The following is a 24,661-nucleotide window of genomic DNA, read 5'->3' on the forward strand; positions in this document are numbered from 1 at the left end:
TGAGATAATACAAGTCAGAAGACAGCCCTCTCCACGACTTTGAAAGTCGTAGAGCTTAATGGCTTTTTTGCATAGAGATAACAACTGGAGTTTCTTAACTCTTCCTGTACTGGAAACAATTAGACTGATGTATCTGATCTTAATGTTTTATTTCTTAGCGGTACTACACATACAAATCATAATATCATAATTTTTTTTTTCGCTTCACTGTCTCTTTAACTGTTTCCAGGCTCCAGCAGTGTGCACTTAACAGGAAAAACAGCTAGGGAGTTAAGGAATTCCATGCTGAGGTACTCAAATGTAGTGCAATTTTTCAGTCACAGAACTGAATTCCTCTCTTATCAGCTCATTAATTCACTGGCTATCTAGACCAGTTTAGCTTAGGTAATCAAAAGGAAGATTTTGTGTTGGTTATAAGCTAATTATTTGTATAATAGCTGAGCAACATGTCAGATTACAGAACAGTACAGAGCTTCTACACATGTGTGACAGCAGCAAATACTTAAGGATGTATAGGGAAATGCAATACTACGTATAGTGGAATTCAATTGTATAGAGCAATGCAATGTGTAGTAAAATGAATTGAAATGTAATGCTAACTCACGCTAACCGATGCCTCTACGGCTCGCTGCTATCTATCTATGTCTCTACCTATGTCTTCTCTCTGAGCCAGATGTATTGTGCCAAAAACAATTCCGGGCATGACCCAGTCATGCTTGGTGAAATAAAGTTTTCTGATTCTGATTCTGAAAATACTAGAGAACCGAGAATATTGCTAGCTTGCTACCCCTCCATTGCTTCTCCCACTCTTCTTTAATAGTTAGGACTCCTGATTTAAAGATCTGTAGCTACAAATTATTCCCAATCCCCCTACCAGTAATGTTTCCTCATAATCTGCGGTGCTGTCCCCAAGTATTTCAGAAACCTAAGTATAGTAAGAATAGCCGTGTCCACAATGTGTCACCCAGCATTGCCATGTCCCCACAGACATTTTTGTAGTTATATCTCACCAAAGTCCCTAGTAACGCTAGCCATGATCACCTCCCCCGTGTCTCCTTTATTGCCATGTACCCACAGTATCCCCAGAATTGTGTTTTTCCCCCAAGATTAGATAAGAGCCTATTGCTGCAAGGCTAAAATGGTGTCTTCTATTCCCTGTCACTCTTCATTCCTTCCTTCTATTGCTGTCTCCCCTTCACCTCCTCCTTCTGCCCCAGGCCCATATATAAGTCATTTTTTCTCCTGAGTTTTCTCCTATATTTTCACACATTTTGGCCCATATGCAATTTACTTTTTCTCCTAAGTTTTCTCCTAGGAGATCATTTTTCATCTTCTATTTAAAATAACTTTTCAGCATTTTGCAACTGACAAAGTACCAAAAAGTAGTTGAAAACCTACTATCAAAATTATTTTGAGTATGTTCTTCCTTGCTGGTAATTTTAAATGGATTTTATTTACAAGTTGTGGAAGTATCAACTAGGAGAAAACTATGGGCCCTTGTCATAAAATGCCTTTTCAACCACCAGCAACCAAGACATTACTCAAAATAATTTTGATGGTACTTTTTCCTCAACTTTTGGGTACGTTTTCAATTGTAAAATGCTGAAATTTATTTTAACCAGCTGAGCGGTCTGGACGAGCTCAGCTCGTCCAACACCGCCAGCGGCTGCCGCTCAGGCCCTGCTGGGCCGATTTTAATGAAATAAAAAGCAGCACACGCAGCCGGCACTTTGCCAGCCGCGTGTGCTGCCTGATCGCCGCCGCTCTGCGGCGATTCGCCGCGAGCAGCGGCGAAAGAGGGTCCCCCCAGCCGCCTGAGCCCAGCGTAGCCGGAACAAAAAGTTCCGGCCAGCGCTAAGGGCTGGATCGGAGGCGGCTGACGTCACGACGTCGGCTGACGTCGATGACGTCACTCCGCTCGTCGCTATGGCGACGATATAAGCAAAACAAGGAAGGCCGCTCATTGCGGCCTTCCTTGTTTATTCTGGGCGCCGGAGGCGATCGGAAGATCGCCTCCGGAGCGCCCTCTAGTGGGCTTTCATGCAGCCAACTTTCAGTTGGCTGCATGAAATAGTTTTTTTTTTATTTAAAAAAAACCCTCCCGCAGCCACTCTGGCGATTTAATCAGAACGCCAGGGTGGTTAAAGAGAAGATGAAAATGATCTCACAGAAGATAATGCAGGAGAAAAAGCTACCATTTTTTCATATGGGTCACAATCTCTAAACTTTCTGCTCCTCTCTCCCTCTTTCATCCTATCTTTCCTTCCTTTCTTCTTAATATCTCCTTCTCTAAAATAATTTCTTTATTGTGTCACCCTAATTAATATAAGTATTTATATAGCATAGTAATAGTCTTATTTCCTACCATATTATTATGTATTTATATAGCACTGACATCTCCTGCAGCACATTGCAGAGTGACATTAGTCATGTCACTGACAGCCCTCAGAGGAGCTCACAATTCAATCCATTCCACAGTCTAATCTAACCCCTGAGAGATTTTCAGCAATGTACAATAAACTTGCGAGTTGCCCAAACTGCTCTGGCCCTTTAAAAACAGTTCTCTGCTCCAGGAGCTGCTCCCGTTGCTGGGTGGTGCCAGCTATCGATATGTAAAGGACAAGGAGAAAGGAAGCACTCCAACTGTGCATTTACATTTTATTTTGTAAAAAACGCTAATAAAATTGCACTTACAAGAGATCAAAAGTAATACGCGTGTCAAGGCCGCCAACGAGTCCTCTCACAGCACCCGAGCTTGGCCAGAGCTAGCAGATGCGATGGAATGCCAGGAGGGACGATCAGCGGGCAGGAGCTCGTCACCTGGTGCCATCTGACGTAACAACGCATTTCGGTGCATAAACATGCCTTCTTCGGGTGAAGCGGCGGCAAGACGGTGGTATTTAAATAACCAACGTGAATGCTGTCAGTTACATTGATACACGCCCCCAGCCAATGGGGACCAGAGGGTGGACGTTATAATCATTAAAATAAAAGCTAAAATCATTAAAATCATAATCAGCTTTTATTTTAATGATTATAACGTCCACCCTCTGGTCCCCATTGGCTGAGGGCGTGCATCAATGTAACTGACAGCATTCACATTCCATCGCATCTGTTAGCTCTGGCCAAGCTCGGGTGCTGTGAGAGGACTCTTTGGCGGCCTTGACATGTGTATTACTTTTAATCCTTGTATGCACCATTGGAGCGGGACGCTCCTTGTCCTCTGAGAGATTTTGTTTGTCATTTGTAGCTGGTTACTATCCAAGTTCTTTTTCATGTGGAGTGCGACCTGTTATTCCAATATCTGAATAAATACAGGCTTTTCTTAACAAGCACTCATACCATTATTTCTGTTATGGCAATCTGGGTTGTGAGTACACTTCTTTTCATAATGTTACCAGTTTTGTTTTTATAAAACTACCCGGTTTATGTCTCCTTGGAAGTTGCACTACTACTCCCTCCTGATCCAATCAGATGAAGTGAGCTTTATATGCTCATGAAATGTGTTGCCCAGTGCAAATAAACTTATTTTATCCTATATTAATATCATCTCTGAGGTGAGCAACCTCTCATTATTTCTATTTTAAAACCAGTTCACGACTGCAGTAAGTGGAATTTACGGCCCATCTGTGGCTCTTTAGTTCTGATGCGGTGTAGATTCTATGCCTTAGCTTACCGCGGTTCCGAGCCGGTCACTGATCACAGCAACTGCGGGCTCGGCTGTGATATGACTGCAGAGTTTCCTCCTATCAGATCGGTAAGGAGCCATTTTCCTTGGCTCCTTACCAGGTGATCACTGTGAGCCAATCACAGTGATCACAGACTGGTCACGTGGAAAAAAGCCCTGATCCTTAAGGGGCCAGAGCCTTGCAGTCCAGAAGTTAAAGATTTTAATGTATTGTATCCTTCCTGGGTGCCTCTTTCCCCCATTATTTTGTTCGCCCTTGAAAGGAGGCTTTTAAGCTGACTCAGACCCGGGACAAGGTCCTCCAGCACCCAAGGCTGAGACACCAAAGTACGCCCCTCCATACCTCCCAACCCAGCCATCACACACTGGTTTCTATTAGACTTAGAGGCGCCCCAGGGCCCCAACACCCTCAACACCTTAATCTCTAGTTACCTGGCTTCCAGTCACTGCCATGTATCCCCTTTTCTTATTTATCTCTGCTTCAAAGACAATAGGGGAATGATAGCTGAGTGAGTTGTGCAGCCCCTCCTACACTGTGCCCTGAGGCTGGAGCCTCTCTCGCCTCTGCCTCGGCCCAGCCCTGAGGACTGGTTCTAGCAAGTTTTTCTTGAGAGTGCGACTGCAACACATTGTCAGATTCTGTACCCAAGTGGACATAGTTATTCTCCAAAGGGCTCAATTGGTTGGCTGTACTTCATAGCAACCCTCTCTGGTGGGTACACTCATACACTGTTTGAATTTCCCCCACAAAAAATACTACACCATTTGGGCTCCAGTTGTCTCTGTGTTTGTTTTCCAAAGGTAGTCATTCTTTATCTCTCAAGGCTGTGCAATCAGCTGGTGACGCAGCACTTGAAAACAATTTAGTTACCATCAGCTAATGAAGGACATTAACTATGACTGAATATCTAGACAGGACAAGAAAAACATTTGGAGGGAAACTTGGGGACCGTTCCCCTTAAACAGGCTGATCTATTCCGATGGACTGCAAGCCATTGGGACAAGCCTGTCTTCTCGGTGTAATATGCCATATTACAAGCACAGCTTGCAAGCTGTATAATTGATTGCTGGGCCAGGGACATCTGCCGATCTATCCACGGGGAATTAAGAAAGAGAAAAATATTTCATAAGCTGGGCGATACATATTTTGGATAAATAGAAGCTCTACGCAATCTGCCGACAGCATGATTATTGCAATCAATATGGGAAACTCGCCAAGAAAAAGGTGTTTATATGACTCATCTGCTATGAGAAATATTAATACTCGAGTTAAAAATCTACTGCAAAGGTAAAAATAGATCATGAATACATCGTCAATCAGATCATACTCTGGCTACACACTTTAAAGCGGCATACCTTGTTTTTTTTAATCTTTTTAGATATACAAGTAAAAGAGATCTTACAGTGCGGGCACAAATGATTTCCTATTCCTGTGCAGAACGCCGTGGCAGAGCTTGTCTTTACATTTGTATATGCATCTTCATTGGTTGATGCTAAATACATCACTTTTAAAATAGTTGGTCAGCCGATTTTTGCTGCCGTTTCCTGCAGTAAAGACTTATTGTGGTGCGATTGTTCACAATCGCACCGTGTTCGAGAAGTTGCACCGTGAGTTATATCCACAGTGCGACCAATAAGTGAGGCATACATTCCATTGAAAGAATGCTTCACTTCCAAGGTATACGCACAAGTTGCCCGCAGTTGCCAAGTAACGCACTGCTTTATTCAATGTACACTAATGACTGCATCTCCACAGATCCTTCTGGAAAGTTTGAAGATGAAACAAAAGTAGCTGGTCTCATACGAAATGGGGATGGGTCTGCATATAGGCAGACTTTCTACCTAGTGCTGCAGCAGCAACTTGGAATTAATGATTTTTTTTACTACCATGGAGATGATAGTAGATTTCAGGAGAGCTACCTCACAGCCCCCACCCCTAATCATAAATGGATCTGCTGTGATGCAAGTACAGTCATTTAAATTCTTTGGATCCATAATATCTAACAACATAAAATGGGCAAGCAATACTGTTACCATTATCAACAAAACCCAACAGAGGATGTACTACATACGGCAGCTGAAAATGTTTGGGCTATCACAGAAAGCAATGGTACAGTTTTTTACTGCAATCATTGAATCCACTGTCACATCATCAATAATTGTCTTGTTTGGCTCATGCTCCATATGAGAAGTCGGACTGCAGCACATCATCCAATCTCCAGAAAGAATCATTGGCTGCAGTTTACCTTCCCTGCATGACATTTACAATAGCAGGTAAAGAAAGAGAGCGACCAAGATTGCCTCTCTCTCTCTCTCTCTCTCTCTCTCTCTCTCTCTCTCTCTCTCTCTCTCTCTATCTCACCCTGCCCACGCCGTCTTCCAACTTATGCCTTACCAGAGTGAAATATCGGTCAGTTGCAACAAAAACTTCCAGGCACAGGGAGTTTCTTCCCTCAGGCGGTAGCCCTGCTTAATGCAGAGCCATGCTAATTCTGAAACTTCCAGGACTTGAAAACATTATAGTACAAAACTGGAACTGGAAAATGAATGCTTCATCCCGTTCTCCAATTATTTTAACTCCTATACTGTCCTTGATCTGTAATTATCTATACTGTCTGTCTTTGTATCATATTGCCTATGTCCATTAAGCAACTGCCAAATCAAATTCCTTGTAAGCACTAATTTATTTGGACAAAAAAAATAATTCTGATTCTATTTGTTATATATGGCAGCCGTTCTTTTTTCATGGCTGTATGGGGCCATTAACAGGCAAGGCCGGTTTAAGCAACAATGGGGCCCCAGGGCAAAATAAACCTGGGGGGCCCCCCCAACATATACCCCGGAACAAAAATCGGCATTAAGAGACCTTTTTTGCAGCTGGTATAGTCAGGGTGTGAAGCCCCAATCGGTCGGAGCTCCACATTCTGGCTATTCCAGCCTGCATGGGGGACAGGGGGTTAAAACTTTAAAATCGGTTTTCTCAAAAACTATAAGGCCGATTTTGAAAAAAAAAATTTCCTCTTGTAGCCACTGGGGGCCCCTACAAGCTCTGGGGCAGCTGCCTCCTTTGCCTTAATGGTAGCGCCGGCCCTGTTAACAGGCCAACATTTCATCAGTATTTTCAGCCATTTGGATGAAAGTGATCTATAGATCTCCATAAGATGAAATATAAACTTCTGACAGAATTCAGATAGTTTATCATTCAAAGCTTTGATTGGATATACTAGTAATCAATGGCCGTCTAGTTTTGTATGGTAGGAAATTGTACAGAGCTTGTGGATGGAGCAGTTTGAAACATTAATGAACAGATTTCTGATAAAACTTATTGCAACTGAGCAGTGCATTGTGGTAAATTAAAAGGGATGATTGCCAAATCATCCCTTTACAGAGAACCCGAGGTTAGAGGGATATGGGGGCTGCCATATGTATTACCTTTTTAAACAATGCCAGTTGCTTGGCATCCCTGTTGAACTTCTGGCATAAGTAGGTTCTGACTCAAAACCCTGGAACAAGCATATGGCTAATCCAGTAAAACCTGAGTCAGCTGAGTCAGAGTACCTGATCTGCTGCATATTTGTTCAGGGTCTATGGCTAAAAGTATTAGAGACACAGAATCAGGAGGACTGCCAGGCAACTGGTATTGTTTAAAAGGAAATACATATGACCACTTCCATATCGCTCTCACCTCGGGTTCCCTTTAACCAGTTCGGCCTATCTGGACGAGTTTCCTCGTCCAGATAGGCACTGCTGCTTTACCTGCGTGGTGCGCGCGATCGGGCGCGCGCCCGCGTGCGCACCCGCCGCTAGCCCCCCGATCAGTGAATGGGAATATAATTCCCATTCACCGATCTAACTTCCCCGCAGAAATACCGACGCTTTCTCTCCAGAGAGCGCGGTATTTCTGCCCCCAGGAAACTTTTCCCCAGCATTTTAGTTCCTGGATGCGAGATCGTTCGCATCCAGGACTTTTTTCACTGTGGCCATCTTGTGGCCAAATAGTAAACTGCACCCACATACATTTTTGATTAAAAAAAAATATAATTTTACATTTAAAATTAGTCGTTTCCCTCCCACACCAAAAATTACCCACGTACACTTTTTTTTATTAAAAAATAAATAAATAAATACAATTAAAAAAAAAAAAAAACAACATAAATAGTTACCCAAGGGTCTGAACTTTTTAATTATGCATGTCAAGAGAATATGTTATTATATTATTTAAAATTATAAGATTATAAATAGGGATGGACGCAAATTGAAAAAATGCACCTTTATTTCTAAATGAAATATCGGCACCATAAATTGTGATAGGGACACAGGGTGTAAGAACCGGGACATATGGGCAAATAAAATACATGCGTTTTAATTACGGTAGCGTATATTAATTTCAAACTATAATGGCCAAAAACTGAGAAATAATGAATTTTTGCCATTTTTCTCTTATTCTTCATGTTAAAATGCATTTACAGTAAAGTGGCTCTTAGCAAAATGTACCCCCCAAAGAAAGCCTAATTGGTGGTGGAAAAAACAAGACATAGATCAATTCATTGTGATAAGTAGCAATAAAGTTATAGGCGAATGAATGGGAGGTGAACGTTGCTCAGATGCATGAGATTTCCGGCACTGCGGCGCTGAACCGGTTAAATACTGACATATCTAAGTTATGTAGGTTCTGTGGTTACTGTGAAACAATCAATGTCTAAATCGCATCTAAGTAGCCACAAGGCCTGTAGAATTATGCACAGTGTTCTCCCCACGCCTAATTAGGTGGGCGGGCCCGGCTGTTTTGAAACCCCGCCCGCCTGTTTTGAAACCTGCTCGGCACCATTTTTCAAAGTATTTTCTCATCCTGAGCGGCGATCCTTGAGAAAATAGCAGCCGCGCTGGGGACAATTTTCAAGCCGGAGTTCCCACACAGTGGAGTAAGCCGCTCTCCCAGTCTGTAGCAGTGATAGGTGAACTGGGCGGGATGAGTCGGCTTCCTCCACCAATCAACGCGTGTCCGCCCCGCCCACCGGCCAATAGGAGGCTGCCTCACCGTGAACCCCGCAGTGGTTGGCACACGCGCCGTTGGCTTGCTGAGGCGGATGGTGGAATCCTGGAAAAGAGCAGGGATGAGTGCCCCGGCCTGCGCCCTGTCTGAAAGCATGGAGCGAGTGCTGCAGCTGGGGGACACCTTCAGGAAGCAGCCGAGGAGGACCGGATTACACACCATACTATGTAAGAAGTGACCGGCTGCCCTGCTATCTGAGAGGGAGGGGGGGTCTACCTACCCACCCACCCCACTAGCCTGACCTACTCAACCCCCCACCACTAGCCACCAGCCTGACCCACTCATCCCCCTCCCCACAAGCCACCAGCCTGACCTACTTACCCACCAACCCCACTAGCCACCAGCCTGACCTACTCACCCCCACCCCACTAGCCACCAACCTGACCTACTTAAACACTCACTCACCCCACTAGCCACCAGCCTGACCTACTTACCCACCAACCCCACTAGCTACCAGCCTGACCTACTCACCCCCACCCCACTAGCCACCAACCTGACCTACTCAACCCCCCACCACTAGCCACCAGCCTGACCTACTTACCCACCAACCCCACTAGCCACCAGCCTGACCTACTCACTCCCACCCCACTAGCCACCAACCTGACCTACTTAACCACCTTAGCGGTATGGACGAGCTCAGCTCGTCCATTACCGCCAGAGGGTGCCGCTCAGGCCCTGCTGGGCCGATTTTGATCAAATAAAGAGCAGCACACGCAGCCGGCACTTTGCCAGCCGCGTGTGCTGCCCGATCGCCGCTGCTCTGCGGCGATCCGCCGCGAGCAGCGGCGAAAGAGGGTCCCCCCAGCCGCCTGAGCCCTGCGCAGCCGGAACAAATAGTTCCGGCCAGCGCTAAGGGCTGGATCGGAGGCTGCTGACGTCAGGACGTCGGCTGACGTCCATGACGTCACTCCGCTCGTCGCCATGGCGACAGGAGAAGCCAAACACGGAAGGCTGCTCATTGCAGCCTTCCGTGTTACTTTTGGCCGCCAGAGGCGATCAGAAGAACGCCTCCGGAGCGCCATCTAGTGGGCTTTCATGCAGCCAACTTTCAGTTGGCTGCATGAAATAGTTTTTTTTTTATTAAAAAAAAACCCCTCATGCAGCTGCCCTGGCGATCTTAATAGAACGCCAGGGTGGTTAAACACCCACTCACCCCACTAGCCACCAGCCTGACCTACTTACCCACTAACCCCACTAGCCACCAGCCTGCCATACTCACCCCCACCCCACTAGCCACCAACCTGACCTACTTACCCACTCACCCACCCCACTAGCCACCAGCCTGACCTACTTACCCACCCACCCCACTAGCCACCAGCCTGACCTACTTACCCACCCACCCCACTAGCCACCAGCCTGACCTACTTACCCACCCACCCCACTAGCCACCAGCCTGGCCTACTTACCCACCCACCCACCCACCCCACTAGCCACCAGCCTGACCTACTTACCCACTCCCCCCTTCCCCCCCCACTAACCACCAGCCTCACCTACTTACCCCCTCACCCCACTAGCCACCAGCCTGACCTACTTACCCACTCACCCACCCCACTAGCCACCAGCCTAACCTACTCACCCCCCAACTAGCCACCAGCCTGACCTACTTACCCATCCACCCCACTAGCCACCAGCCTGACCTACTCACCCCCCCCCCCCCACTTGCCACCAGCATCACCTACTTACCCACCCACCCCACTAGCCACCAGCCTGATTTACTTACCCACGCCACTAGCCACCAGCCTCACCTACTTACCCACCCCACTAGCCACCAGCCTGACCTACTTACCCACCCACCGCACTAGCCACCAGCCTGATCTAATTTGTCACCCATCCACCCCACTAGCCACCAGCCTGACTCACTTACCCACCCCACTAGCCACCAGCCTGACCTACTTACCCACCCACCGCACTAGCCACCATCCTGATCTAATTTGCCACCCATCCACCCCACTAGTCACCAGCCCAACCTACTTACCCACTCGCCCCACGAGCCACCAGCCTGTCCTACCTACCCATACCACTAGCCAGCAACCTTACGTACCTATCTACCCCACTAGCCAGCAGCCTGACCTACCTAACTCACTAGTTCACCTTACTAGCCACCAGCCTGACCTACCTACCCACTCCACCAGTCTGACCTACATTTGACATTGGGGTAATCGTTTTTACATTTGACATTTTGAGTAATGGTTTATGCATTGGAAATTTTGAGTAATAGTTTCTACATTGGACATCTGGGGTAATGGAAATGCTGCCTTATTATATATGTGTTTTTTGGGGGGAAAACGTTGTGTACCTTTATGGACAATTTGCCTAGCTGTGTGTTGGGTAAAAAAAAATCAGGGCCCTTTTGAATTACACTGTTACAATACAGTTGGCTGCGCCCATGTCATAGCCACGCCCATTTTCCAGCACACGTCATGGCCAAGCCCATTTTACGCCACCCGGCTACTTTTTCATGCTACCCAGCTGGAAAAAAATTCTGGGGAGAACACTGATGCATATGTATCTAAAGTGATGAGTTGGCAACACAAAGATTAATCTCTGGCATTCAGTCGATTTCTGTTCAGGGGGTAAAGTCACTTTTTTTTCAAAGTTGGGCTTGGATGATCTAAAGAAGAAATACAACATTATCCCCCCGGTGTAATTAGCAGTGTAGCGTGTTTTTCCCACTTTTTGGTACTTTTTAACTAGTAGAATTGCTGAAAAGTTATTTTAACCCCCCTGGCGGTATGAAAAATTCCGCCAGGGCTCAGCGCAGCAGTTTTTTTTATTTTTTAATTTTTTTAAATCATGTAGCGAGCCCAGGGCTCGCTACATGATAGCCGCTGCTCAGCGGCATCCCCCCGCCCGCTTCGATCAGGAAATCCCATTCCTTCGGCGATCTCCGTTCATGGCGACGGGGCGGGATGACGTCAGTGACGTCGGGACGCCATTGGGAGTCCCGAACCACCCCTCGGCGCTGCCTGGCACTGATTGGCCAGGCAGCGCACGGGGTCTGGGGGGGGGCCCGCGCGCCGCAACAGATAGCGGCGATCGGGCGGGGGCTGGCGGCGATCAGAGTGCTGGCGCAGCTAGCAAAGTGCTAGCTGCGTCCAGCAAAAAAAAAATTATGAAAATCGGCCCAGCAGGGCCTGACCGGCACCCTCCGGCGGCTTACCCCGTGTCCAGCACGGGGTTACCGCTAAGGAGGTTAAAGAGAAGATGTAAAATGGTCTCTTTGGAGGAAATTGGGATAAAAAGTTAATTGTATATGGGCTGTAATGTTAGTGGGGGGGGGACACTTTAAAATAATTTTCAACTGAATTGTGCTTTCAGTTTTTTGATTGGTTGCTCTCCTCTTGAAATAATGCTAATCCTCTTGCCGTTGTTGGCATAATGGCTTATTAAAAGCTAAAAGATCTCATCATGTGCATGTTTAAGAGTCCGTTTCCACTACATGCAAATTAGCGTGCATTTTTTGCGCACAGATTCGCATAGCAATGTATTTCAATGGGCTTGTTTCCACAAAATCTGGACAGCAGTGATACATTTTTGAGTATGTCAATAGAGCCGAAAAAACAAAAAAATAACGTTTACGCATGTGAAACAGATGCATACGCATGCGAATTTGCCTACGCATATAATTACGCATCCAGAAAATAGCATTAAAATTTGCATTCTTGTAGTGGAAGCGTACCCTTACAAACCTACCAGAGAGCACACCACATGCTGCAGTCTGTTAGGAATTAGAACTGTTTCACAACTTAGGGAGGCTGAACTGTACTCTTGTGAAGGTCTTTATCAGATAGCATAGTGCAGACATTAGTATCAGCAGTTTGCTGATAACGTCATGATTTATAGAAATAAACTTATAATAAGAAAAGATTATTGAACTAAAGCCTGTTGCAGGAACGTGGCCAAATGCAGAGAACACTAGTGTACGATTTTGCTGAATTTTCAGTTCTGTGACTAACAGAAATGCTTGTTGTTGCTCTGTATCTAGTGAGTTATCTAGCGAGTCATGGTGGAACCGTAAACGGCTCTGATCACTAGCACCCACATCTATGACAATACAACTTAAGCAGCTGTATGTGACACCATAGATGGAATCAGCTCTTTAACCACTTCCCGACCGCCCACTACACAGGGGCGGCGGGGAAGTGGAGCCCTGCAGGACGGCCTCACCCACAGAGGCGGCGGTCCATTTAAGGGCATGGGCGGAGCGATCGCGTCATCCGTGACGCGATCCTCCGCCGGCGCCTGTCACCGCTAGAGATGGGAAGTTCGGATCTTTTCAATGATCCGGATGATTCGAATCGGATCATTGAAGAGATCCGGATCTTTGATCCGAATCTCGGATCATTTTACTACCGCAAGCATTCGGGGGTGAAATGAACAGCAGGACAGGTCTGTGGACAGGAGAAGGGGAGGGAGTGGACACACAGAGAAGGGGAGAAGATGGACAGAGGGCAGGGAGTGGACAGAGATGGGAGGAGGGACGAGCAGAGAGCAGAAATGTTTGCACGTAATACCCACATGCTGAAGTCATATGCTTTACATATATTTCACCTATATGTTCATCTGTACACTTTGAAAGAAAAGGTCGCACAGTGAAAGAAAGCATTCCCAGAAGATAAGTGCAGCTGTTTAGTGCCGAGTGCAGGAGGATTATATAATTGCCCAGCAATCACACTGTCTGCAAAGTTACTGAGCTGTGCTGAGCTGAGCCAAAAGCTTCCCAATGTGCTCACTGTGCACAACTACGGAACAGACAGCCTATAATGGGCAGCACGTTATAGCCAGTATGTGTGCTCTACACATATCTGGCAGTGGCACCCATGTCCCCTCTCTCTCATCTACCTGTCCCTGCAAGGCTGCCTCCCCTCCAACAGAGCGATCCCTGCTTCCAGGACCCCGCTGCCCGCTGAGAGGGGGCGTGTCGCCCCTGGCCCCGCCCCTTATGCGATCCGAATCGTTCATTTTGATGATTCGGATGATCGACTCATAAAATAGATTCGGATCAAAGATCCGAATCGTTCATGATCCGGACAACACTAGTCACCGCTCGCTCGCCGCAACATCCCGCCGGCTATACGGAAGCGCCGGCGGGATGTTAACCCCGCGATCGCCGCATACAAAGTGTATAATACACTTTGTAATGTTTACAAAGTGTATTATACAGGCTGCCTCCTGCCCTGGTGGTCCCAGTGTCCGAGGGACCACCAGGGCAGGCTGCAGCCACCCTAGTCTGCACCCAAGCACACTGATTTCTCCCTCCCCTGCCCCAGATCGCCCACAGCACCCATCAGACCCCCCCCTGCCCACCCCCCAGACCCCTGTTTGCACCCAATCACCCCCCTAATCACCCATCAATCACTCCCTGTCACTATCTGTCAACGCTATTTTTTTTTTATCCCCCCCCCTGCTCCCTGCCCCCTCCTGATCACCCCCCACCCCTCAGATTCTCCCCAGACCCCCCCCCCAGACCCCCCCCCCTGTTTACTGTATGCATCTATCCCCCTGATCACCTGTCAATCACCTGTCAATCACCTGTCAATCACCCGTCAATCACCCGTCAATCACCCGTCAATCACCCCCTGTCACTGCCACCCATCAATCAGCCCCTAACCTGCCCCTTGCGGGCAATCTGATCACCCCCCCACACCAATAGATCGCCCACAGATCCGACATCAGATCACCTCCCAAATCCATTGTTTACATCTATTCTCTCCTCTAAACACCCACTAATTACCCATCAATCACCCATCAATCACCCCCTATCACCACCTGTCACTGTTACCTATCAGATCAGACCCTAATCTGCCCCTTGCGGGCACCCAATCACCTGCCTACACGCTCAGATTGCCCTCAGACCCCCCCTTATCAATTCGCCAGTGCATTAATTACATCTGTTCTTCCCTGTAATAACCCACTGATCACCTGTCAATCACCTGCCAATCACCTATCACCCATCAATCACCCCCTGTCACTGCCACCCATCAATCAGCCCCTAACCTGCCCCTTGCGGGCAATCTGATCACCCACCCACACCATTAGATCGCCCGCAAACCCGCCGTCAGATTACCTCCCAAATGTATCGTTTACATCTGTTATCTTCTCTAAACACCCACTAATTACCCATCAATCACCCATCAATCACCCCCTATCACCACCTGTTACTTTTACCTATCAGATCAGACCCTAATCTGCCCCTTGCGGGCACCCAATCACCCGCCCACACGCTCAGATTGCCCTCTGACCCCCCCCCCTTATCAATTCGCCAGTGCATTAATTACATCTGTCCTTCCCTGTAATAACCCACTGATCACCTGTCAATCACCTGCCAATCACCTATCACCCATCAATCACCCCCTGTCACTGCCACCCAACAATCAGCCCCTAACCTGCCCCTTGCGGGCAAACTGATCACCCACCCACACCAATAGATCGCCCGCAGATCCGACATCAGATCACCACCCAAGCGCAGTGTTTCCATCTATTCTCTCCTCTAAACACCCACTAATTACCCATCAATCACCCATCAATCACCCCCTATCACCACCTGTCACTGTTACCCATCAGATCAGACCCTAATCTGCCCCTTGCGGGCACCCAATCGCCCGCCTACAATCTCAGATTGCCCTCAGACCCCCCCTTATCAATTCGCCAGTGCAATATTTACATCTGTTCTCCCCTGTAATAACCCACTGATTACCTGTCAATCACCTATCAATCACCCATCAATCACCCCCTGTCACTGACACCCATCAATCACCCGCTGTCACTGACACCCATCAATCAGCCCCTAACCTGCCCCTTGTGGGCAAACTGATCACCCACCCACACCAATAGATCGCCCGCAGATCCGACAACAGATCACCACCCAAGCGCAGTGTTTCCATCTATTCTCTACCCTAAACACCCACTAATTACCCATCAATCACCCCCTGTCACTGCTACCTATCAGATTAGACCCCTATCTGCCCCTAGGGCACTCAATCACCCGCCCACACCCTCAGAATGCCCTCAGACCCCAGCCCTGATCACCTCGCCAGTGCATTGCTTGCATCTATTCTCCCCTCTAATCACACCTTGAGACACCCATCAATCACCTCCTGTCACCCCCTAGCACACCTACCCATCAGATCAGGCCCCAATTTGCCCCGTGTGGGCTCCTGATCACTCGGCCAAACCCTCAGACCCCCTTCCGATCACCTCCCCAGTGCATTGATTGCATCTATTTTCCCCTCTAACCACCCCCTGAGACACCCATCAATCACCTCCTGTCACCCCCCTAGCACTCCTATCCATCAGATCAGGCCCAATACAACCTGTCATCTAAAAGGCCACCCTGCTTATGACCGGTTCCACAAAATTCACCCCCTCATAGACCACCTGTCATCAAAATTTGCAGATGCTTATACCCCTGAACAGTCATTTTGAGACATTTGGTTTCCAGACTACTCACGGTTTTGGGCCTGTAAAATGCCAGGGCGGTATAGGAACCCCACAAGTGACCCCATTTTAGAAAAAAAAGACACCCCAAGGTATTATGTTAGGTGTATGACGAGTTCATAGAAGATTTTATTTTTTGTCAAAAGTTAGCGGAAAATAATTTTTATTGGTTTTTTTTCACAAAGTGTCATTTTTCACTAACTTGTGACAAAAAATAAAATCTTCTATGAACTTGCCATACACCTAACGGAATACCTTGGGGTGTCTTCTTTCTAAAATGGGGTCACTTGTGGGGTTCCTATACTGCCCTGGCATTTTAGGGGCCCTAAACCGCGAGGAGTAGTCTAGAAAACAAATGCTTCAAAATGACCTGTGAATAGGACGTTGGGCCCCTTAGCGCACCTAGGCTGCAAAAAAGTGTCACACATGTGGTACCGCCGTACTCAGGAAAAGTAGTATAATGTGTTTTGGGGTGTATTTTTACACATACCCATGCTGGGTGGGAGAAATTTCTATGTAAATGGACAATTGTGTGTAAAAAAATCAAACAATTGTCATTTACAGAGATATTTCTCCCACTTAGCATGGGTATGTGTAAAAATACACCCCAAAACGCATTATACTACTTCTCCTGAGTACAGCGGTACCACATGTGTGGCACTTTTTTACACCCTAAGTACGCTAAGGGGCCCAAAGTCCAATGAGTACCTTTAGGATTTCACAGGTCATTTTGCGACATTTGGTTTCAAGACTACTCCTCACGGTTTAGGGCCCCTAAAATGCCAGGGCAGTATAGGAACCCCACAAATGACCCCATTCTAGAAAGAAGACACCCAAAGGTATTCCGTACGGAGTATGGTGAGTTCATAGAAGATTTTATTTTTTGTCACAAGTTAGCGGAAAATGACACTTTGTGAAAAAAAACTATTAAAATCAATTTCCGCTAACTTGTGACAAAAAAATAAAAACTTCTATGAACTCACCATACTCCTAACGGAATACCTTGGGGTGTCTTCTTTCTAAAATGGGGTCATTAGTGGGGTTCCTATACTGCCCTGGCATTTTAGGGGCCCTAAACCGTGAGGAGTAGTCTTGAAACAAAAATGACCTGTGAAATCCTAAAGGTACTCATTGGACTTTATGCCCCTTAGTGCAGTTAGGGTGCAAAAAAGTGCCACACATGTGGTATCGCCGTACTCGGGAGAAGTAGTACAATGTGTTTTGAGGTGTATTTTTACACATACCCATGCTGGGTGGGAGAAATACCTCTGTAAATGACAATCTTTTGATTTTTTTACACACAATTGTCCATTTACAGAGGTATTTCTCCCACCCAGCATGGGTATGTGTAAAAATACACCTCAAAACACATTGTACTGCTTCTCCCGAGTATGGCGATACCACATGTGTGGCACTTTTTTGCACCCTAACTGCGCTAAAGGGCCCAAAGTCCAATGAGTACCTTTAGGATTTCACAGGTCATTTTGAGAAATTTCGTTTCAAGACTACTCCTCACGGTTTAGGGCCCCTAAAATGCCAGGGCAGTATAGGAACCCCACAAATGACCCCATTTTAGAAAGAAGACACCCCAAGGTATTCCGTTAGGAGTATGGTGAGTTCATAGAAGTTTTTATTTTTTGTCAAAAGTTAGCGGAAATTGATTTTAATTGTGTTTTTTCACAAAGTGTCATTTTCCGCTAACTTGTGACAAAAAATAAAATCTTCTATGAACTCGCCATACTACTAACGGAATACCTTGGGGTGTCTTCTTTCTAAAATGGGGTCATTTGTGGGGTTCCTATACTGCCCTGGCATTTTAGGGGCCCTAAACCGTGAGGAGTAGTCTTGAAACGAAATTTCTCAAAATGACCTGTGAAATCTTAAAGGTACTCATTGGACTTTGGGCCCTTTAGCGCAGTTAGGGTGCAAAAAAGTGCCACACATGTGGTATCGCCGTACTCAGGAGAAGTAGTATAATGTGTTTTGTGGTGTATTTTTACACATACCCATGCTGAGTGGGAGAAATATCTCTGTAAATGGACAATTGTGTGTAAAAAAAATTAACAAATTGTCATTTACAGAGATATTTCTCCCACCCAGCATGGGTATGTGTAAAAATACACCCCAAAACACATTATACTACTTCTCCTGAGTATGGCAATACCACATGTGTTTCACTTTTTTGCAGCCTAACTGCGCTAAGGGGTCCAAAGTCCAATGAGCACCTTTAGGCTTTACAGGGGTGCTTACAATTTAGCACCCCCCAAAATGTCAGGACAGTAAACACACCCCACAAATGATCCCATTTTGGAAAGTAGACCCTTCAAGGTATTCAGAGAGGGGCATGGTGAGTCCGTGGCAGATTTCATTTTTTTTTGTCGCAAGTTAGAAGAAATGGAAACTTTTTTTTTTTTTTTTTTTCTCACAAAGTGTCATTTTCCGCTTACTTGTGACAAAAAATAATATCTTCTATGAACTCACTATGCCTCTCAGTGAATACTTTGGGATGTCTTCTTTCCAAAATGGGGTCATTTGGGGGGTATTTATACTATCCTGAAATTCTAGCCCCTCATGAAACATGACAGGGGGTCAGAAAAGTCAGAGATGCTTGAAAATGGGAAAATTCACTTTTTGCACCATAGTTTGTAAACGCTATAACTTTTACCCAAACCAATAAATATACACTGAATGGGTTTTTTTTTATCAAAAACATGTTTGTCCACATTTTTCGCGCTGCATGTATACAGAAATTTTACTTTATTTGAAAAATGTCAGCACAGAAAGTTAAAAAAATCATTTTTTTGCCAAAATTCATGTCTTTTTTGATGAATATAATAAAAAGTAAAAATCGCAGGAGCAATCAAATAGCCCCAAAAGAAAGCTGTATTAGTGACAAGAAAAGGAGCCAAAATTCATTTAGGTGGTAGGTTGTATGAGCGAGCAATAAACCGTGAAAGCTGCAGTGGTCTGAATGGAAAAAAAGTGGCCGGTCCTTAAAGAGAAACTCCAACCAAGAATTGAACTTTTTCCCAATCAGTAGCTGATACCCCATTTTACATGAGAAAGACAATGATTTTCACAAACAGACCATCAGGGGGCGCTGTGTGACTGATTTTGTGCTGAAATCCCTCCCACAAGAACCTCTGAAGACCGCGGTACTCCTGGCAAACAGCCACAATGTAACAATGTTCAGAGACAGGAAACAGCTGTTATTAGCTGTCTAACAGCCAGAGCAGCTAGAAACAGCTAAATAACCTGCCCACAGTAACAATGTCTCCATGTAATAAATGTCAGAATGTGAATCTGGGAGAGGAAAGATTTTACAATGAGCAAACACTGACTAAATCATTTATACATAATTATGGTAAAAAATGAAGCACTTTTTTTACTACATTATTTTCACTGGAGTTCCTCTTTAAGGGGTAGAAAGCCCTAGGTCCTCAAGTGGTTAAACTTGTCTGTTATTTGTTATGCTCATATGCGAGTGATTTTCACAGCACTTTTACCATCTTTACAGGCTTGATGTTCCATCTGTTATTCATGATGGTATTTTAAACACACAATTTGAGGTTTCCCTTTAGAGTATACATACATTTTTAGCAGATTCTGGCGGAAAAATCACAATAGTGTATGGCTACCTTCACACAGGAGAGGGTTTTTCTATGCAGGACCCACTGAATGCAAAGCTATTCATATATACAGTGATCTCTGATCGATTGATCAAATAACAATATTATGTCGATCCAGAAGAAATCAATCAAAACCTCACACCCTGGCTGCGATATTGGGTAGATGTCATCCAAATTGTCGATCACATAGGTGTTTCGATCACTTAAATTTGCAATAAGATTGTTCTTAAAGAACATCATCATCAGAAACAATAAATCATTCTACATTCAATCTAATGCAGTTGAAATGGCACCTGATTCCTGAGCTATCTGCTGAAATTTTCCATCCTGACTGATCAATGTAATTTATATTCTTAGCCCTGTATTGATCACTTTTCCTTGACTGATTTGCCAGCAGTGTATTAGATTCATCCTTGTTTCAATTTAAGAATTAAATCTGAAGGTTGATTGAACACACAAATTGATAAGTGTATAGATAGCTTGAGCAGAGGATAGATAATGTGCCTCACTGAAGAGCTTTTTTTCAAATGATGATGATTTTCTACTATTCCATTCAATGACATCTCCCAGCACTGTTGTACTCTGAGCTGGGGAAAGTTGAGATTTTTTCACAGATGATATTACTTTAGGACAAACACCAGTGGGATATTGTATAGTATTGCATGGACAATAAAGAGTAGGGAAACAAGTTTCTGTAGAATTTTATGGCAGGCTGTAATTTCTTTTTTGAGTAAAACTGATTTTAATTATAATGGCATAGTGATGTTAGTGGTCAGATGAATTCTCGCGGTTACTGGTATTTAACTTATTTGTGGTATATGAGTTTTGGTGGTTGAAGTTAACAAATACTCTTCAGGTTTGGGCCAAAACTTGAATGGAATGTTATATTTTTTCCTTTTTTCCAATTTATTTTAAAATCAGCCGGCTTTCATTGCTCCTTCTCAGCTGCGCGGATACTTTACAGCAATCTCCTATTTTAAAGGTTAACTTGCAAGTTTAATTTTCAGAGCAAATAGAAGCGTTCAATAAGCCTGTTTATATTTCATTCTGCTAAGCTGCCACAAAGGTTAGATTACCATACGAGACTGGGACATTGTTGTGTCGGCAGTGCCTTCAAATGATATCAGTCTCTGGTTATATAACATGCTATGATGCAAGAGGAAGTCAAATCATGAGCTTTTGTTGTGTCATCTAATCAATGGTAAACATAACGATGTGGGTGCAACTCAGGAAAACAGAGATCTATCTTGTAAGCTAGATCCAAGGGAGTCAGGTAATTTGGGCAACCGTTAGCGGCATAAATTACTTTGGGCACCCGCTATTTGCAGCCATATTTTTTATTGCGGGCAGGCCCAACACCCATTATTTATCGGACACTATGGGTGCCCCGAATTTCATACTTGTACCAATATTTTTTAGGAGCGCCCAATAATAATTGTTTTTTGCGACAGACTGGATGGTTAAGGTTAGGCGTCCGTTGGGAGGGTTTTACGCTTAGGTGTGTGTGGGGAGGGGGTACTTTTTAAGGGTAGGCATGGGGGGTGGAGTGGCATTGATTAATATTAGGCATGGGGGGATTTAGGATTAGATGGTTAACGTTAGTCATCAGTAGAGGGAGGGTTCAGTTTGAGAACAGGGTTAGGCTTAGTTGTAGTAAAATATTGGTATTATATACCGATATTTTACTATCGTAGTTCCCAAATCCCAATGTAGAGTATCAGTAAATTTATAGATATTCTACTTGTGGAAATTAGGTGCCCCAATTTCCTGGTGCTTTTCATGCATGCTACTCCAGGAACAAACACTCAACACTTCACAATATGGAAAGGATGAAATTAAAAGTGTTTTTTAAAAAAACAACAACAACAAATACGTGTTTTACACTTGTATGACACAAATATGTGTATACAAGTCTAGTATCTTTTGTATTTTCCTACACAATTCCCTGAAAAAATGTAATATGGCCACACTTCCTGTTTTGGGATGTCTCTATTATTACTATTGTGTATTTATATAAGGCAGACATTAGTCTCAGCACTTTGCGGAATACAATGTCATACTGAGAGCAACGGATTAAGTGTAAAATGACCCTAATGCTGGCAATACACGAAGCTCGATCGATTTTGCCGCTCGATTCTCCACTCAATTCTCTAATATTCCGCTCGTTTTTCTTATCTTTTTCCATTCACTTCTATGAGAAGTCGAGCGGTAAAACGATTGAATGTGTGATCGGACGTGTCGGAAATTATCTATCGAACCATCTATCTGCTGGAAAAACGCATGGGCCTCAATTCACTAAGCTTTATCAAACACTTTATCAAACGATTGATAATTTACTTCATGGGTAAAATCTAATTTTGAATTCACTAAGTTAGATTTATTGATCGTTTTATTGATAAAACATTCGATAAATATATAACACTTTAGTGAATTCAAAATTAGATTTTAGCCATGAGGTAAATTATCAAACTTTTGATAAAGTGTTTGATAAAGCTTAGTGAATTGAGGCCATGGTGTATTCCCAGCATTACTGTCTCTTTAGAGGAACTCACAATCTTATCCTTACTATAGCCATAGACTAATGTTCCTGGAGTAAAACCACTGACATGCTGGCATGTGAACAGATGTCCTCCAAAAATGATTGTTTCATTTAACATCTGAAAACTGAGCAGCTACTCCACTTTTGCTGCATTATTCTGGTTACATAGTTACATAGTTATTTTGGTTGAAAAAAGACATACGTCCATCGAGTTCAACCAGAGAGCAGAGTACAACACCAGCCTGCTCCCTCACATATCCCTGTTAATCCAGAGGAAGGCGAAAAACCCTTACAAGGCATGGTCCAATTAGCCCCAAAAGGGAAAAAATTTCTTCCCGACACCAGATGGCAATCAGATAAAATCCCTGGATCAACATCATTGGGCATTACCTAGTAATTGTAGCCATGGATGTCTTTCAACGCAAGGAAAGCATCTAAGCCCCCTTTGAATGCAGGTACAGAATTTGCCATAACTACTTCCTGTGGCAATGCATTCCACATCTTAATCACTCTTACTGTAAAGAACCCTTTCCTAAATAAATGGCTAAAATGTTTTTCCTCCATGCGCAGGTCATGTCCTCTAGTCCTTTGAGAAGGCCTAGGGACAAAAGCTTATCCACCAAGCTTTTATATTACCCTCTGATGTATTTATACATGTTAATTAGATCCCCTCTAAGGTGTCTTTTCTCTAGACTAAATAAACCCAATTTATCTAACCTCTAACCTGGTATTAATAACTGTGCCTTAATATTTGCTAAAGCTAACCTATGTAATATAGAAAGCTAACAAGGCTCTTCATTCCACTGCACTTCTTGGTATAGAAGAGTTGTAACCACGCCCCCAGCCACTCACATGACTGTATACCAGCTCTTCATTGGAGCAGAGGCTGAGGCGTGTTTTCCACAGATGGCTGAACTCTGTGCTCATTGGGCAGTTCAGCCTCCCAGGTCCTGGCCACGAGTGCATTTCGGCTGCAATTTCATGCAACAATATGTCAGCATTTGGTAATACCATGCCTGTCTGTGTACCTGGCAGCACAAAACTTGACTTGTCGTGTCTAACCACAGCCGCACTCAGGTTTAACTGCATAGGGGGGCTGCCTGAGCCCGTGCTGAGTGCTAGCAAGCACTTAACAGGTGGTGAATTCACCCCCTCTCAGCCACATGTGGAAAAGAGGCCTTCTAGTCAGTTAGGTGGGAATGAGGCATAAAAGCTTAGCACCCACTTTACTCAAAGCTAGCCAGTTAGAGTCTGATGGGAGTGCAGTAAAGATGGTCAATGAGATGCAAATAACTTTGGGCCATATGCACATTTAATGCAAAATGCATGTCCCTTGGAAATGGGAAATTCAGCTTCATCAGAACCCCCATTTGATTGGCCCCATTCCAAGCTGCTTACAGTTTGCATTAAATATTCACGCAAGACAGAATTACTTGCGTCTCACTGACCCTTTCTATTGCTAAAGCTCTCTCCCCCCCCCCCCCCCCCCCCCCCTATTGACTGGTCCTGACTGTCTTCCTCAAAGTACTGCAGACTGCAGTGAGCTACACTGTGCTGCAGGTCAGAAACATCTCCAGCAGGCAGTGCAGACACGAAATATAAGAGCTTTCTGCGCATCTGGGGTAATCTACTCTGTGGTCCTATATGCAGGTATGTGGTATTCAGCACTGTGTGACTGCGTGCCAGCTGTGTGGTCTGCGAGAAGTGCTTCAGAAGGTGGAGCTGTGTCACTACCACAGCTGATTGGCTAAAATGGATATAAAGTCTACAGCTTCCACGTGAGCATCATTGCATCTAACACCAATCTTATCGCAGGAATGAATTCAACCAAAGTCTATAGGAAAACGGAATCATGAAAAGTTAATCAAATTTATTGTTATAAGTAGCATATTTTTTATTTTAATCATTAATTATATTGAGCTTTTTTACTTATCATTTTACTGAGTTTTTTTTTAACGTATTTTTAAATCATTTCACAATAGTGCTCCTTTAAAGTGGCACCTGAACCTGGGGGAAGGGGAGTTGATTTTTACTTACCTGGGATGTCCCCCAGCCCCCCCCCTCCCCCCCCCCCCCCCCATAGTCTTTGAGTTCCCTTAATGTCCTCTGGGGCCCCTCCATTGTCACACCAATTAAAGTCTGGCACCCATGGCACAGAAAACATGTTCCTTCTTGAATGAGTGTCCCACTGGTTCTTCTCTTCATTGATAGGTACCCCTGCTAAATCCCTATTGGAGATCTTAGGGCTGCTATCTCTAAAATGGCCACCAATTCCTATCCATGTTATAGGATGATAATTGGAGCTGCCCATTAAT

At 44.8% G+C, this 24,661-nt stretch overlaps 1 protein-coding gene across 1 annotated transcript in view; it reads left to right on the forward strand.

Moving 5' to 3' along the window:
• CASQ1 (calsequestrin 1) overlaps positions 1-24,661 on the forward strand; it is a 164,816-nt gene that overhangs the window by 68,490 nt on the left and 71,665 nt on the right. The window lies entirely within an intron of this gene.

Source organism: Hyperolius riggenbachi, chromosome 9 (genome assembly GCF_040937935.1).
Source record: "Hyperolius riggenbachi isolate aHypRig1 chromosome 9, aHypRig1.pri, whole genome shotgun sequence".
Classification (NCBI taxonomy): Eukaryota; Metazoa; Chordata; class Amphibia; order Anura; family Hyperoliidae; genus Hyperolius; species Hyperolius riggenbachi.